The sequence below is a fragment of the Fukomys damarensis genome, unplaced genomic scaffold (genome assembly GCF_012274545.1).
Source record: "Fukomys damarensis isolate Sample0158 unplaced genomic scaffold, DMR_v1.0_HiC HiC_scaffold_24, whole genome shotgun sequence".
Classification (NCBI taxonomy): Eukaryota; Metazoa; Chordata; class Mammalia; order Rodentia; family Bathyergidae; genus Fukomys; species Fukomys damarensis.
This window is the reverse complement of record NW_022900936.1, coordinates 58,221,664-58,238,006: the sequence shown is the minus strand read 5'-3', so window position 1 is coordinate 58,238,006 and position 16,343 is coordinate 58,221,664. Positions and strand designations below refer to the sequence as shown.

General features: G+C 38.5%; 1 protein-coding gene across 1 annotated transcript in view; it reads left to right on the top strand.

Annotated features, from left to right (window-relative positions):
- Positions 1–4,306, top strand: part of Drd3 (dopamine receptor D3) — a 49,634-nt gene extending 45,328 nt beyond the window's left edge. The window contains exon 9 of the transcript XR_781391.2: positions 4,241–4,306. The gene's annotated coding sequence lies outside the window, so the exon portion shown is untranslated. The remainder of the gene's footprint in view (positions 1–4,240) is intronic.
- Positions 4,307–16,343: the final 12,037 nt, after the last annotated feature.

The following is a 16,343-nucleotide window of genomic DNA, read 5'->3' as shown; positions in this document are numbered from 1 at the left end:
AAGCTGATAGCATGACTCTCCCCAACACACACACACACACACACACACACACACACACAATTGTCATTGGAGGCATGATTCATTATATTGAAGGATAAATGAACAGATTTCATCATTCTCAACTTTCCAGGGGTCTTCAAAACCCCAGCCAGCAAACCGTCTTGCAGAACAGACAGTCTCTCTTCCTTCAGACTTCCAACTGTCAGCACAACTCACCTTGTGCTCTCGTAGATCCACTCCCTCCTGGTTGCTTTCTTCTGTCAATGTATCTTGAAATATGAAAGACAAGTCAGTGCTTCCACCTCGATGTAGAATCTAATTGGCTAAGTCGGTGAGGGGATTCCTGACACCCAACAGAGACACTGTCCCACACTGGGACCTGTGGTTTTATTTTCGAGGCTTGCTACCCCTTTATTTTAACTCTGGCTAAGGAGGCCCTTTGATTCTTCCCTTACTCTAAAGCAATCTCAAAGTCTTAAGATCCTGAGTCATTCGAGATGGAAAAGTTAAGGAGGAATGACAAGTCTCACTGCTCAAAGTTCACTGTTGGACTGTGTGATTCAGAACATACCTTACTTAGGTATGCTTTGCATAATACTAGAAGATTTTCCTAGCCAGGGGGCATCTTCATCTTCTGATTAACAGTACTTTCAGACCCTGAGACTCACTAATGAGTGTCAGGCACCTCCTAGGTTCTGAATAAATAACAACGGCTAGGATATCTCCTGTCCTCAAGGAGTTCACTGCTTGCTCCTGTGTTTGTTCATTTGCTAATCAGCCCAGGGGTGGTAGAGACCCACCCAGACTACCAGCAGACCTCAGAGCTGAGGCCACCATGTAGGGTGGCTGTCCAGAGCCATTCCATGGATACTTTGTAAAATCCTGTGAAAATCCTAAATATCATCACTTCAATGACTGAGATTAAAAGTAGAACAAAAATAACTTGTAAATGTCATTCAGAATTGTACTTGGAAGGAACTAAAATATTCTCACCATTCACCTCTCCGACAAAAAGCTATTTTTTATTGATTACATAATCAAGATAAAATTTATGGATAATTCATGAAATGTTTTCATCCTGAATGTCAATTAATTATCTTTTAAGAGCAAGTAGTGTACAGGCACGATAGTTACCTGTTGCAATGCTGATAAAACTTTAACGTGCACGAGAACTTTACAAGGAATCCAAGGCCTCTCTTGCCCAGTCTTTATTCCTCTAACCCTTAAGTTTAGAACAAGGAAACATATGGGACACTAGTGAATTAGTTATCTGTTATTCCTGAATTCTCTTAATTCCAGCATTTTAAGAAACATTATTATTGGGCCCGGGATTTAGCTCAGTGGTTCCACCGCCTGCCTCGCAACACAAGGACCTGAGTTCCATCCCCGATACCACCCCCCAAAAAAGAAAAAAAAAACACTTATTATCTATAATAATGTTTACATTGTAAATCGACAGAAAAATTCAGTCTGCCCACTAATACTTGTACCCATCCAGCTCAATGTGTTATGGTGCAAGCACAGGTGAATCTTTGAACAATTAAAATTTGCAAACGTAAAGATTCATGACTTCTAGATGTTTTTAATGAGAAACAGAAAACAGGTGAGACAGTAGGACAAAAGACTGTAGAATTATGTGTCAAAATCAGAGTTCTGAAGGTAGAAAAATAAACAACATAGTATCTTTATGAAGAAGAGTGATGGCAAATATTTTGTACCCTTTCTTTAAGAAAGTATTCATCCTTTATAAAAACCTTAAGCAAGAGGTAGAGGGAAGTTAAAACACTTGCCCCAGGTCACATGCAAAGTGATGAAGTGGCAGAACTAGGATTCACAAGTACATTGATCTGATTCCCCAGCCATGCCATCAGCCACTGTGGAATACTGCATATCACCACCAAAGTGAAGGAAAGGGTGAAAAGAGGATAGAAGAAAAAGACGAAACAAAGATCGATCGTGGGGGAAATTTCACCCTGCCCCATCCACCTGTACCCCAAAGTTCCTAGAACCCAAAGACATTAATCTCACTCTCTCACTATGTTCAGTTTCTAAAACAGTAGCCAGGGAAATCCATTATCTCTTTTTGTAGAATCTTGGAACAGTCCTTAGAGTGTATTTGGTTCTATTCCTTCCTCCATTTATATAATTAAGAACTCAGGCCCAGAACAATTGTTCCCCCAGTTGATTAATCCTGGTGGAGAATCACTCAAATGAGCTAAATCTCAAAAATCCTGTAAAAATATAAACTTCATATAGAAATATAGTGAAAGTTACAGTTCACTTCCACCCTTAAACTGAGAAGCATCCCTTACTTGGTGTCTATTTTCCCAAACAACATCCACGTCAAAGAACTTTCTTCTGATCCAGGAAGCACTTCCTAAAGGAATTCTAGACACATCTCCTAAGGACCCATTTCAGTCTCTTTATCCTGAGACCCTTCATTCTACCTCCTCTATTCCACAGTTCCCACCACGAACCAGCACACTCAACCTCAGGGCTCACTACTTTCAGAACCAACAGGGTCAAAAATCTCAGAAGAAATGTTGGCCTGAACAAAGCCTAGCAGAGTTCTTGGAGACAATTATTCTACAACGTGAGGAAGTCCATATTTGCCTACATTATTTGATTAAAAACTCAAATAGTATGAAAATCCAAATAAATGACAACCAACATTCAATTCTAGACCTTAAGTAAACATTTCCTTCTTCTAGGACATTACTGTCTAATAATCATTTATGAAATCAATCATTTATTTACTGAACAATGATGGATCTCCTTCTATGTGTCAAGCATGGTCCTTGCTGCTGAGAAACATCATCCTGGAAGATGTGATCACTGCCTCCTAGAAGCTTTTAGTCTAGTAAGGAGATAGAATGTTTGTGTACTGTGATGGTATGCTTATTATCTATAATTAAGAAGACCCATGGCCTTTGGAAGTCCTCTATTCAGTCTTGAGATGACTTCCCAGACAAGTATTGTCAGAGTCGAGACATAAGAAAAAGGTAGAAAGAGTGTTGCTTGAAGAGCAACCCTCTGAAGAGCAAAGGATAAGAACAAGCACGGACCACGCAGGAAATTCCAAACAATTCCAACTGGTCATGAAGCAGGGGCCCTAGAGAGACAATGAGAAAGGATGGGGCTTTGTTTCTGAAGACTTCCCGCGTTCTGCTCAGATGACAGCTGAGCTGATTGTGCTATTTGTCTCAGAAGACCTCCAGATTGTACCACCCCTGCCCTGCTAGGCATAGTACAGACCATCCACTGTTTCACTGCTTGTCACTGAGCTACATGGTGATTTCAACAAATGCAGGACTCGGTTTGAATTATCTCTTTTCTCTGAGAGGATTGCTACGTTGAATGCATGTGGCATCAGAGATGGTTAACATCAAGACAGTTGAGAGGCTTTGGGGTTGGAAACCAATGGATATCGGGCAAGGAGATGTGTTTTCATAAGTGCTTGGGTCAGAATTAAACAGAGACGAAGAAGGGTTAAGGGATTCACTCAGAACTGGTTTTTTCCTGGAGGTCTTAACTCCCAGGTCTATGCTCTTATCATTTGGTATCTGCTGACATTAGAAAACTAAAAAAGCCTAATTTGAATCAATACACAGAGAGCAGAGAGGGGATGACAGGCAATTAACTTGATTCCTCCATTCTACCTAATTGTCTACTCATCAGCTTAGGAAGGGCGTGAGTTTCCATGACTACCTTCTGACACAAAGACTCAGTGCAGGTGAAGCCAGCATCTGCTGTGTTCTGGGGCACACACTGGCAGAGGCGGAAACAAGAGTTCACACCACGCACAAGACCTGGGGCCTCTTGTTCCACCCACCCTCACCTGAACTAATCACCCCATCTCCATCATTGTGTATGGAATGCCTGCATAGTTTCCTGGGCACAGGCAGGAGCTATAAATCTCTGAAGATGGCTGCCCTGGGAGAGGGAGCTGGGCTGAACTCAAGAGGTCTCTAACCACCTTGTGGGAAAGACAAGGGCTAGAAATATATCAGGGGCTGAAGCTTTAGTGCTCACACAGACAGGTGAACTTGGGCAAGTGATTTAACCTCTCTGAGCTGCTGTTTCCTCCAGCATAAAATGGAAACCTAAGACCTGGTCTACCTTATTGCACCATTTGAAGATAGAATCACAAATTAGAAGTGCTCTTTATCTATTCCTGTTGCTATAACAAAATACCACAGACTGGATAATTTAGAAATAATAGAAATTTTTTTTCTCACAGTTTGGGAGGCTGGAAAATCCAAAACCAAGGCACTAGCAGACTTGATCTCTGGCCAAAGCCTGGTTTCTCCTTCTAAGATAAGTATCTTGTGACTGACTACATCTTCCAGATGAGACAAATGCTGTGCTCTCACATGGCAGAAAGGCAAAAGACTTAGCTGGTCTCCCCTCCCCGACTTATAAAGCCCTAATTCCATGCATAAGAGCAGAGCCTTCATGGCCTAATTACCTCTTAAAATTCTCGCCTTTTAGTATTATTGTACTAGGGATTAAGTTTCAGCATGAATTTTGCAGGGGACACAAACATTTACACTAAGCAGAAGTGTTTAGTTGACTGTAAAGCTCTAAGAAATACAAATGATTGCTATTATCGTTGATATTGTTATTACTTGTCCTGTAAGCAACTTGTTGCTATCATATTGATCTGACTCAGCCCACTCAGAAGTGTGTTCTCAAATTATATGGCACAGTCTTTTCAACTTTCTATGTGAAAATCAGATTTTTCTTTTGTCTTCTGTTCCCTAAACGTGCCCAGGATTCTTTACTGGCTTTGTAATCTGACTGCTAGAGCAACAGGTGGCACATAACAGGGCCCCCTTTCCTGCGCACATAGCACATGCTCACTACAGTGTGATTTAATACCCAGGTTGATGATGGTACACATACTTGCTTGCCTTGATTTCTCTGTTTCTCTCCTGGTGAACAAGCGAGGAAGAGAACATTTCTATTCTCCAAAACTGTCTCTGACTCTTACGATGTCTGAGCCTGCCTCTTTCCTCACATTTCACCTCTTCCTGCCTGGGAGAAGTGCCCCAGCGAGTGGTTTGTTAGTTTCTTAGTGTTGCTGTAACAAGATAACCACAAACTGGGTGACTTCACACAACAGAAACATTGTATCACAGTTTTGGAGGCTGGAAATCTGAAATCAAAGTGAGTGCAGGAACACAATTTCTTGGAGACTTTAGGGAAGAATCTTTCTCTTCCACTTCTTAGCTGCTGCTGGTTGCTAGCAATCCTTGTTCCTTACTTAGTTGGTGACAGCGTAACTCCAGTCTTTGCTTCTGTCTTCACATGACATTCTACCATGTTATAAAACTTCTGTTATGACTTTATCTTAACTTGATTACATTTGCAAAGACTGTTTCAACATAGGATCGTATTTAAAGGTTGTGAGGTTTAAGACTATTTGGAGGGACATAATTCAAACTTTAATCTATGGTGAGTGTGGCCTGGAAATCAAAAGAATATGGAACATGGTTAATTTGGGGAAAAATACAAAATATTATGATTTGGGATACAAGGATCCAGCCTTCACATGTAATTCCTTTCATAGTCTAGGTTAAGCCTATAAACTTCCTGAAGTTCAACTTCGTTATAGTAGAGGTGTCAAGTCTGGATTTGTAAGGCTTTGATAAAAGAGGTTAAAAAATAATCTAGAAGAATGTAAATTATTCTATAAGCCCTAAAAATCTGTAAATATGCTTATTAATAAAAGTCCAAACTGTTCAAAGACAATCAGCTCTTTCTTTGCGTATTAAACTAGGAACACAACAGCAAATTCATTGAGGTTGGAGAAAGCTAAGTGGAAATATCATGTATTTATCCTACTCCATGCAACACCTCTCCAGACTGAGTAATGGTGGAAGAGGGTGTTTATACCCTTGAGAAAAATTGATGTACATGAGTCTTGCATTATGATTTAGCAGATTTCATTTTTAAAATCCTTTTAAAAACTTGTATTGTATCACAACCTATAATCATGGTATTTTGGAATTCAAAGGACTTTAACCCAGTCCCTTAGTCACTGCAGAAATTCTCTTCAAAACATCTGTGAGGTATGCTCCTGTAACTATGTTAAGAATCTGGCTCACTTCTTCCCAAGACATGCAATAGGTTGTACTTAGGAATCCCCCCACCCACTATCCAAAATCTGCCTTCTTATAAAATTCATCTTTTGTTTCCTCCCCTCCCCTCCAGGAGAGAGACTTCTATTCAATCTTCCCCATGACAATTTTTGTGAGATTAAAACAGTTCTCAGAGTTTTAATTCTTTGCTCTACTTCAAATAACATTTTTCTTACACTATCCCTCATGATTGCTTTCCTCTGAATGTAGCCATTTTATTAGTTTCTCTCAAAGAAAACATAATTTTCTAAATGTTGTTTAACTAGTTCAGAATGCCATAGATTCATTATTCCCCATGATTAGAATATTCAATTTTTAATGACCCAAATCAAATTGCATTGACCTTTTAGGGCTCATACTGAAACTCTGAAAAGAAGATTTGCATACAGAATGGAGAATTTTAATGGGTTATGACTTCGGGATCAACACTTGCAGGAGAGTGAAGGAAATAGGAGCTAGCAGAATTGGAACTGTGATTCAGGCACACAAAAAATTCAGAGGATCCCACTGGGAGCTCTAGAGAGGGTAGGGCAGGTTTTTAGGGTTCCAGCCAGTCACTGTATAACAGCTGCTTTGAGGGAGAAGGCAAGACTTAGGCAGAGGCCCTTTTCAGTTGAAAGTTGTTGTTCTCAACACTCCAAGCAACTAGGGAGAGGAACAAAGTCCTTAAGGAGATCTGGGTAGCACACTACAGTATCCACCACATCCACCTTTTATGCCATTTGGGTCTGCTGGATTCTAGAAACAGCTTCATCAGAAATTAAGCTGTTCTCTCTTTCTGTGGCATGTTAGTGGGATGACCTGTAATCTCTGCCATAGTATCTGGTCTCAAAATAATTCTCATCATTTTGCTTTTCTACTATCTATTCCAGACTACCCTCACGAATGATTAACATACCACTGCTCTAGGTGGTTATATTAGTCAAGGTTCTTCAGGGACACCGAAGTAATAGTATACATATTGATATAGACCTACGAGAGGAGAATTATTATGGGAATCGGCTCACCCAATAACAGAATTGAGAAGTCACGTGATCTTCCATTTGTAAACCGGAGAACCAAGGAAGCCGCAGACATAGTTCACTTCAAGCCTGCAGGTCTGAGAACCAAGGAAACTGAAGGTATAACTCTCACTTCTAGGCCAAAGGCCTGAGAAATCAGGAGGCCACTGGTGCAAGTCCTGGAGTCTGAAGGCTAGTGAGCCTAGAACACTGATATTCAAGGGCAGGAAAAAGTAGTGAATTTGTATTTCCTCTGCCTTTTTGTCCTATCCAGGCCGTCACCAATTGGATAGTATTTGCCTACTTTGAGATCAGATCTTCTCTAGTCCACTAATTCAAATGTCACTCTCTTCCAGAAACACCCTCACAGATACAAACAGAGATAATGTTTTATCAGCCACCTGGATTTGTCTCAATCCAGTCAAATTAACACCTAAAAGTAGCCGGGGATTTAGCTTAGTGGTTTTGCCACCTGTCTCGCAAGCACAAGGACCCGAGTTCAATTCCCGGTACCAAACAAACAAACAAACAAACACCTAAAAGTAACCATCACGATGATTTACCTGATGGAGCAGCCTTTCAGGACACAGTGACTTTCACAAACTCACTGCTTTTTTTACCATCAAAATTAGGCAAAGAAATATAGAGAGACACTTCAGCAGATCACTTAATTCCACATGTATTGTTCCATGTTTTCCTTGTATAACAACCTCCCTACCTTCTCCAGTTATTTTTGTCAAGATGCTCCATCACTTGCCTTTTGGTCTCCTGACATGAGAAATTATAAATGACTAGGCAGAAGTCATAACTTGAAGCTTAATGGGATTCTTATGTCCTAAAAGATATATTCCTCCTTCAAGAATGAGTATGTTGGGCTGGGGGATTTAGCTTAGTGGTTCCGATTTCTGCCTCACAAGTGCAAGGACCTGAGTTTGATCCCCCGTACACACCAAAAAAAAAAAGAATGAGTATGTTTACCCCAAAAAGTTAAATACAGTACCCAGAAATTCCTCTCCAATTAAAGCAGGTATTTAAACAAATACTTGTATAAAAATGTTCATAGCAACATTATTTACTATTTGGGTTATATATTATCCCACCCTAACAGTGGGATCATGATGGCACTTGGGATTCCCTAACAAATACAGTCTGAGTTGGTGATTCACATGTAGAAAGTTTACTGGATCTTTCAACAGGATCAACACCTGTCTGGAAAACTGAGCAGAGGAAAAGTACAACGCTGATTCACTTTTAACAAGTGCTTCAGAGGAGCCCAGAGAGAACTGTGGATTTGATTGGCCCTTCAAACTTGTCCTGCCTTTAAGCATACAAACCAGGCATTTTACGGCTACATTGATCAAATATAAAAAGCAGCTGTCTTTAAGGAGGTGCCACAACCTCCTGGTGATGGTTCTCTTCAGCTGAAAGCCAGGCCTAGACAGGGACTCAGCTGAGAGCCACTGACCATTCACTAATAATACTTCCTGCAGCTGAAGGGATTTTTGCCTTTATTGTGAAGGGGGACTCTAGACAGTGAATCCTATACTACATGTGTGTAACTAAAATTCTCAGTTGTTTTCCATCTAAGTTCTACTAAATCAGTCTCCCATCCCTTGAGCTTTTACAGTAAATTTTTGAGCCAATGTTGCATCTTATAGTTGACATCTATTCAACTTGTTGATTTTATTCTAGCTAGCATGAATTTGCTAGCTCAATTTGCTCAATAACTTTGAATTTTAATTCTGATATTTACTATCTTAGACTTCCCTTGAGATTTGAATGATCTTCACATGAAAGAAGACATTAAAGGGAATCTTGTCATGTTATTCATAAAACACTGTTGCCCAGGGCTGGAGATTTAGCTCAGTGATTCCGAAGCCTGCCTCACAAGTGCAAGGACCCGAATTTGACCCCTGGTACAAAACAAAACAAAAAAACACTGTTGCCAGGCGTGACTCCTCAAAGTCAGAGTCATGATATTTATAGAACGTGTACACAGTATCCACACACAAATACGCTTAAGGTTGTTATTATCTTACGCAGAAGTTACTTTCATATCAAGGAAAATGTGACAGTTAATTTATTTTTTCTACAGTTCTGGGGGTTATTAAATCCAGGGTTTTTACCCTGGGCTATATCAACAATCCTGTTTCTTATTGTTAAGACAGGGTCTCACTAAGTCACTAAATTGCCCGTGCTAGACTGAAACTTACAATCCTCCCACCTCAGCCTGTTACAGTATGCCCATTGCCTCTGTGTGCCATCGGTCAATCTTGATGATCAACTTGACTGGCTTCAGAGATTGGTGAAGCACACTTCTGTGTGTGTCTGGGTGGATTACTGGAGCATGACCTGGGAGATCTGGGGGAACTTGGCCCCTTCTCTGGCTCTTTGCAGCCTGCTCTGCTTCCCAACTGCCATAAAATGAACAGTTTTCGCCTTTCCACCAGGATGTCTTTGCTTTGGAGCCGGCCAACCATGGAGTGAAAACTAAAACTCTGAGCCAGAATAAACCTCTTCACCTTAAAACATGAGTGTCAGGTATTTTTGTCCCAGCAGTGGGAATGCTGACCAATACAAACAATGTGAACAATTTGTGAAATATATGTCAAATTCAAAATATACCAATGCATTAGTTAGAATGTCATTGCCCCAAATACCAAAGAATATATTCATGACTCAAAGGTCTTCAGCAATGAGGTTTAATTATTACATTTTAAGAAGTGTATAAGTTATATGAGCTTCAGGCTGACAGACTCAGAGATTTAGTGATCAAGATCTATCTCCCCTGTCTGCCAACCTCGGAGAATTGCTGAACTCTTGAGCTTCCCACCCTATCTCTGGGAGTACAAGGTTAGGAAAAAGCAGTTCCAGGAGCCCTGTCTGAAACAACAATGCCTGTACAGCAGAACCCCTCTTGTTATAGCATTTCTTTGCCTTAAAGCCCCAGCGGAATTCCCTTGTGACTTTAGCCATGATCCCGTCCTGGCAAGGTGAATGGAGCACCATTATTGACTTGGTCTTCAATTAGTCACTTGCAGTGAAATGTATAGCAAGGTTTATTTCCTGAACCCTAGTTGGTAGAATCTAATCCATTTCCCTTTTTGAAAAGCCTTCAGTCTTCTGGGCATCCCTATCATGTTCTGTAATTTCCAAGAGATTACTGATAGAAATTTTGGTCCCCTTCTACACTCCACAGCATTTTCATTCCTCTAGTTCTAGAAATTCAAATCCACTTGAAGAGGGTCCATGTTTTCCTACTGTTTTACCTACATGAGACTTCCTTTCAAAATAGAAAGTGGCATATTCTTGTGTCCCAGATCCTTCATTTGATAGCTGGCTTTCATTTCCCTCAATTCCCCTAAAGAAGACAAAACTGAGTTCCATCTCTTGTTTCATAAGAAATCCCCTAAACGGGGCAAGGTGGCGCACACCAATAACCCCAGCACTCCAGAGGCTGAGGTAGGAGGATCACTGTGAGTTCAAGGCCAGTCTCAGCTACATGGTGGTTTCAAGGTTAGGCTGAACTGCATAGTAAGACCCTGTCTGAAAAAGCAGACAACAACAAAAAAGTCACTATCCCAAGAAATCCCCTCATGCCAGGCCATTAACAAATTTTAGTAGAATTATCTAAGATCTTAGCAGAATGGGAAGGGAGAGGAGGATGCAGCTCACTATGTTCCTGGTTTTGTTTCTCATGCCTGCTCCTTGACAATGTCCTCTCAAATCTGCCCCCGAGAACTCCTAAGTCTTAGTTTATCTTTAATGATCAGTATACAGGGATCCTGTCCCTTTCCCAGTTGGACTAATGCTGACACATACCTTCATACCAACATAAGCACTATGTCTAAAAGAAAGTTTATTTCTTTTTAAAAATACCTTTTGTAAGTTAAAGAAGACAGAAGCAAAGTAACCAATAGGAATGCTGGGGGCCAGGGGTTTAGCTCAGTGGTTCCACTGCCTGCCTTGAAAGCGCAAGGACCCAAGTTCAATCCCCGGTACAAAAAAAAAAACAAAAAAACAAAAAAACAACAACAGGAATGCTAACTACTTCTGTTACCACTGCAGTTCAAAAAGCAGTTAGCTCTGTGTTTGTGTTTCTCCTTACTCTAAGTACAGAAGCCTTTCGTACTTTTTATAAGGCTCAGCTCATTCCTGACTTTTATCCTCCTTTATTCTGTTCTTGAAGGTTCATGATAGTCCTTTGTGTTTGAGCTTATCTATAATCCCCTCCCTCTCCGTTTTGTTCAAGTCCTTTTCAAAGCTTGAGCTCAGCAGAGAGCTCCCTGTACAGCCACTTCTTTCTTTATCTATCTTCCCCTTTATCACTGGAATTATTTCCTATTATATTACAACCAAGACGTTTATTGTTTAAATTTCCCACCTCTCCCAAGTCATATTCTTTTCTAAAGTCTCACATCACAAAGTCACACCTGTGGTAAATAATCTTTTGAAGTGAAGAGTTAATTTGTGATGCAAATAATTACTTCTTTATTTATCTCATTTTCAAGTAAGAATTTTCCCATATCAAATTTTCATAAAGATAAATTGGGGGCAAATTATTTCACACCTTTTCCCTCTCTGTCACTTATTCTCCTTCCCCCTCCCACTTTCCTCCAGTCCTTCTCACCTCTAGTTGTCTCCTGTCTCCTTCCAGGATTAGTGGAATCCCCTTGTGTTTCTCTCCCAGAATCTGCTTTTGTTGAACTAGAATACTTAATGTTCATGTATTGCAGTGAACCTTTGTTGTACCAAGCAAACCCACCTACTAGCTGCCTCTGAAGAATTCCTTGAGTGAACTCTAGTAAAAGAAAGCCCTTCTACAAGGAACTGGCAGTTTCTATAACCCCTGCTGGCTGGTGATTTCCATTTCCTAGCTGTACTGCTTCTATTAACATTGACTAAAGCACATTTTCTTCAGGCCAGAAACTCTGAGGAATAAATCTCTCTCTAGGCTTCCACTTCCTCTGGAGTGTAATGAGGACAATGATCTCCATCATTTCTACTTTACACAGTTATTGAGGGAAAAATGTGTAAGAATATAAATTGGAAAGCAAGATTCATACATAAAAGAATGTGGACTACTTGTGCTTAATCATAGGTATGTTGCCTGATAATATCAAGGACAAGACTTTTGAGTATGAAACTGGGCAGAAATGAATTTTCATTGTGGGAGGATTTTTGAACCAAAAACACTGAGTTTTTTAAATCAAGAGTGGTTCTACCCACCCACATACACAGAATGGAAAGGCCAAGGAAGTGGGAGGGCTTCATGAGATGTTACTATCTTCTTAATGTTACTGCCCTCTTGACTAATTTATTTCACTTTTGATAATATCATACAGACAAAAATGTCCAGAAAACTAAAAGGGAGAAGAGTGCAAATAAGGGAAACACTTGCTCAGCATTTGCAAAGGGAGGTAAAGCAAGGGAAAAATGCTTCCATGAGATAAGTACAGTTGATCTACACAGAGTAGAAATAGGAGGCAGGAATATGCTTTCTCAAATGACAGTAGATTAAATTATGTCTTAGAAAAAAGAGAGTATCTGTGGGATGCCCACTAGTGACCAAGAAAGAATGCAGTATAAAGCTAGGAAGAGAAGCAAATCCTTTCAATCAAGAAGAAAACCAAAGTATACCGGTAGCTCCATCCCACCCATCTTTCCATTCTACTCATCACCTTCAAACCTTTATAAGGTTTCATCCTGAAGAAATGTAGGAGACATTTCAAAGTTTTTGATTATTTGTTTAATAATATCAACTAATGCGCAACATCTTGGGAATAGTAATTACAACATGAGTTTTAATTCCTGATAGAATAAAATAAATATAAGGGCATGGTGGCGCACATGCGTAATCCTAGCACTCAAGAAGCTGAGGCAGGAGGATTGTTTGTTGCAAGTTCAAGGCCAGCCTGGGCCACATAGTGAGTTCGAAGACAGCCTGAACTATATAGTGAGACCCTTGAGACACTTCCTCAAAATAAAGTAAAATTGAATTGAATTGAATTAAAAAGCCAGTAGTTGTTTTTCTTTATGCTGCCTTCCTGATTACACAGATATGACCTCATTCTAATTCCCAAATAGGAGATAGAGAAGTAAGAGAACAGAATTCAGATATCCAACTGGCAGAAGCACTAAATTATGCAAATCTGGTGTTGTTTATGTGGTTAAAAATGTCATCTTCTTTATTTATTTCATTTTGGAAAATATAAAATATATCAAACACTCGGATTACTTTAAAGAATAATACCTGTACCCAATGGCTCTGTGAAACATTGACATTTTGGTATATTCATTTCAGATAATTTACAAGAAAGGATGCATGACCAATACACTTAAAGTAATCCTCTTTATATCATTTTCCTCCTTGTATGCCCAGAAGGAATCACTATCTTGCATTAAATGTTTACCATTTTCACAGTATTTTATGCTTTGTTGCATATTTATGCATCCATATAGCATTAAATTGTATGCTTCCAAAATGTATCTGAAGCACCACTCTCTTAGACTGTCTTTTTCCACAGAAATTGATACATGTAGAAATTCATTAATTCATTTTAACAGCTATATAAACATATTATTCTTCTTTTGATAATCATGGACTTTGCAATCAAATCTTTATGTTTTGAAATGCTACAGTGAATATTTTGAAGATATGTCCTCGAGCGTGTATGCTGAATTTTTTCTGGGATACAAACCTACAATGAGAAATTACTAGTAGAAATATTTATGTAAGTTCTACTTTAGTAGACATTATCAAATTGTTTTTCAAAGCCATTGTATTGACTTATTTTCCCACTCCTACTACTTGAAAGGCACTGTTTATTCACATTCTTTCTAATCTTTTAAGTTGCTAAGTACAGACAGTTCCCAACCTAAAATTGTTCTATTTGTGGTTTTTAAGTTTTATGATGGTCCAAAAGTGATGTGCATACCATAGACATCAAACTTCATATTTTGAATTTTGTTCTCTTCTTGGGCTAGCAAAATATGAATAATATTCTCTTGAGATACTAGGCAATGGCAGTGAGCTGCAGCTTCTAGTCAGCCATACAAATGATGGTAAACAACCAATAGTCTACAGTGTGCTGTGTTGCTACACTATGATGTTTGGTAGATTATGTGTATTGAGCACATTTTCAAGTTGTATCTTTAACTTACAGTGCATGTATTAAATGTAATTCCATTAAATGTTGAGGAGTATCTGTATTTAATTTGCTAATCTATTGGGTATGGTTTGTTTCTGGATACTTTAATGCCATTGTCGATATCATCATTTTTTTGCAATTGCTTATTACTGATATATAAAAATACAATTGATATCGTATTATATTGTTCTTATATCCAGAAACCTTCAATGTTTAATTATTTCTTGTAGTTTGCAGATTCAGTTAGATTTCCTATGTAGTCAAATATGTTGAATGCAAATTATATCTGTTTTGTAACTTCTTTGTAATTTTTGTAACTTCTATTTTCTCATCTCATTTCATTGTCCAGATTATTGTACAGTTAATGTAGGTGGAAGTGGAAATATAGTTTAATAAAGTTTCATCACTAGTTTTCTGCAAGATTTTCAATAGCTTTTGACAGTTGAGTGTTTTCTTACATCCACAGTAACTAATTTTAATTGTTTATGAATTGAAAACCACTACACACCACCTTATATTAAATTTTACACCTTTAATGTTATTCCCCCAAATATTAGCATAACTAGTTTCCTTACTTCCTTCCATCCCTCTACTCAGACGCCATCCACAAAAGGTAGGCCTTATATATATAAAATAGCAACTCTCTGCTCCCAACACTTATTCTGCAACCTTGATTTTATTAAATAAATGAATATGAAAATGCAAGAATATTTCTTGTGTGCTTTTTGTTTTCTATCTTTAAATTGACCACATTCTTCCATTGTAATTGTGTAGATTAGATTTTCAGATATGAAATTATTTTACATTCTTAGAGTAAATTCATATTGGATTTTGGTCAGGAATGGAGAGAGAGAGAGAAAGTTAAGGGTCAGTGGGAGAAGTACTACAGGGTGAAACACTTTCTTCTAATGTGTCTTTAACTTAGTATGTGCAAAGAAAAGAATGGCCTACTTAAGGACGTCTGTAGATATCTCACTGCCTGGAATAGTTCACATGACTCTTACTTGCAAGAAAGTCTGGAAATTATTTTGACCAGGCACATTGCCTCCCTGAAAAGAGTCAAGGTTTTGCTATTAAGGACAGAAATAGCAATTTTGGTTGAAAAACAGCTAGCGATGTTTTCTGTAGTATTAGATATTCTAAAATATTGGAGCTTTTCAATCTATCCTTCGTGTCTCTTAACTGAAATAAATAAATACACATATGTAGTCTTAATAAATATGCATACATCTTTGCCTCTCTAGGTTATACTTTGAGTGGGTTTCATAATACTATCTTCAATTTGCTCATTCAGTCTTCAGTTTTTATAGATTAGGGGTATTTTCATTACTGTGAGTGAACTGTGCTCCCTCAAACAGATATGTTGTACTCTAATAAAATGAAAAACACAGAAGAAATGGACAGATTTCTAGATGCTTATGAATTACCAAAGTTGAACAAAGAAGATAAAAACATTTTAAACACCCCAATCACAATCAGTGAAATTGAAAATGTAATTAAAAACTTACCAACAAAGAAAAGCCCAGGCCCTGATGGATTCACTGCTGAATTTTACAAGACATTTAGAGAAGGACTACTACTATTACTCATCAAACTTTTCAATGAAATTGAAAGGGAAGCTATACTTCCAAATTCATTCCTGGAAGCAAGTATCACTTTGATTCCCAAACCAGGGAAAGATACAACTAAAAAGGAGAACTACGGACCAATCTCCTTAATGAATATAGATGCAAAAATCCTTAATAAAATACTAGCAAACAGAATACAGAGGATTATTAAGAAGATGATCCATCCTGACCAAGTTGGATTTATTCCAGAGATGCAAGGGTGGTTCAATATACGAAAATCAATAAATGTAATACATTATATTAACAAAGTCAAGGACAAAAACCATATGATCCATATAGATGCAAATCCTTAATAAAATACTAGCAAACAGAATACAGAGGATTATTAAGAAGATGATCCATCCTGACCAAGTTGGATTTATTCCAGAGATGCAAGGGTGGTTCAATATACGAAAATCAATAAATGTAATACATATTATA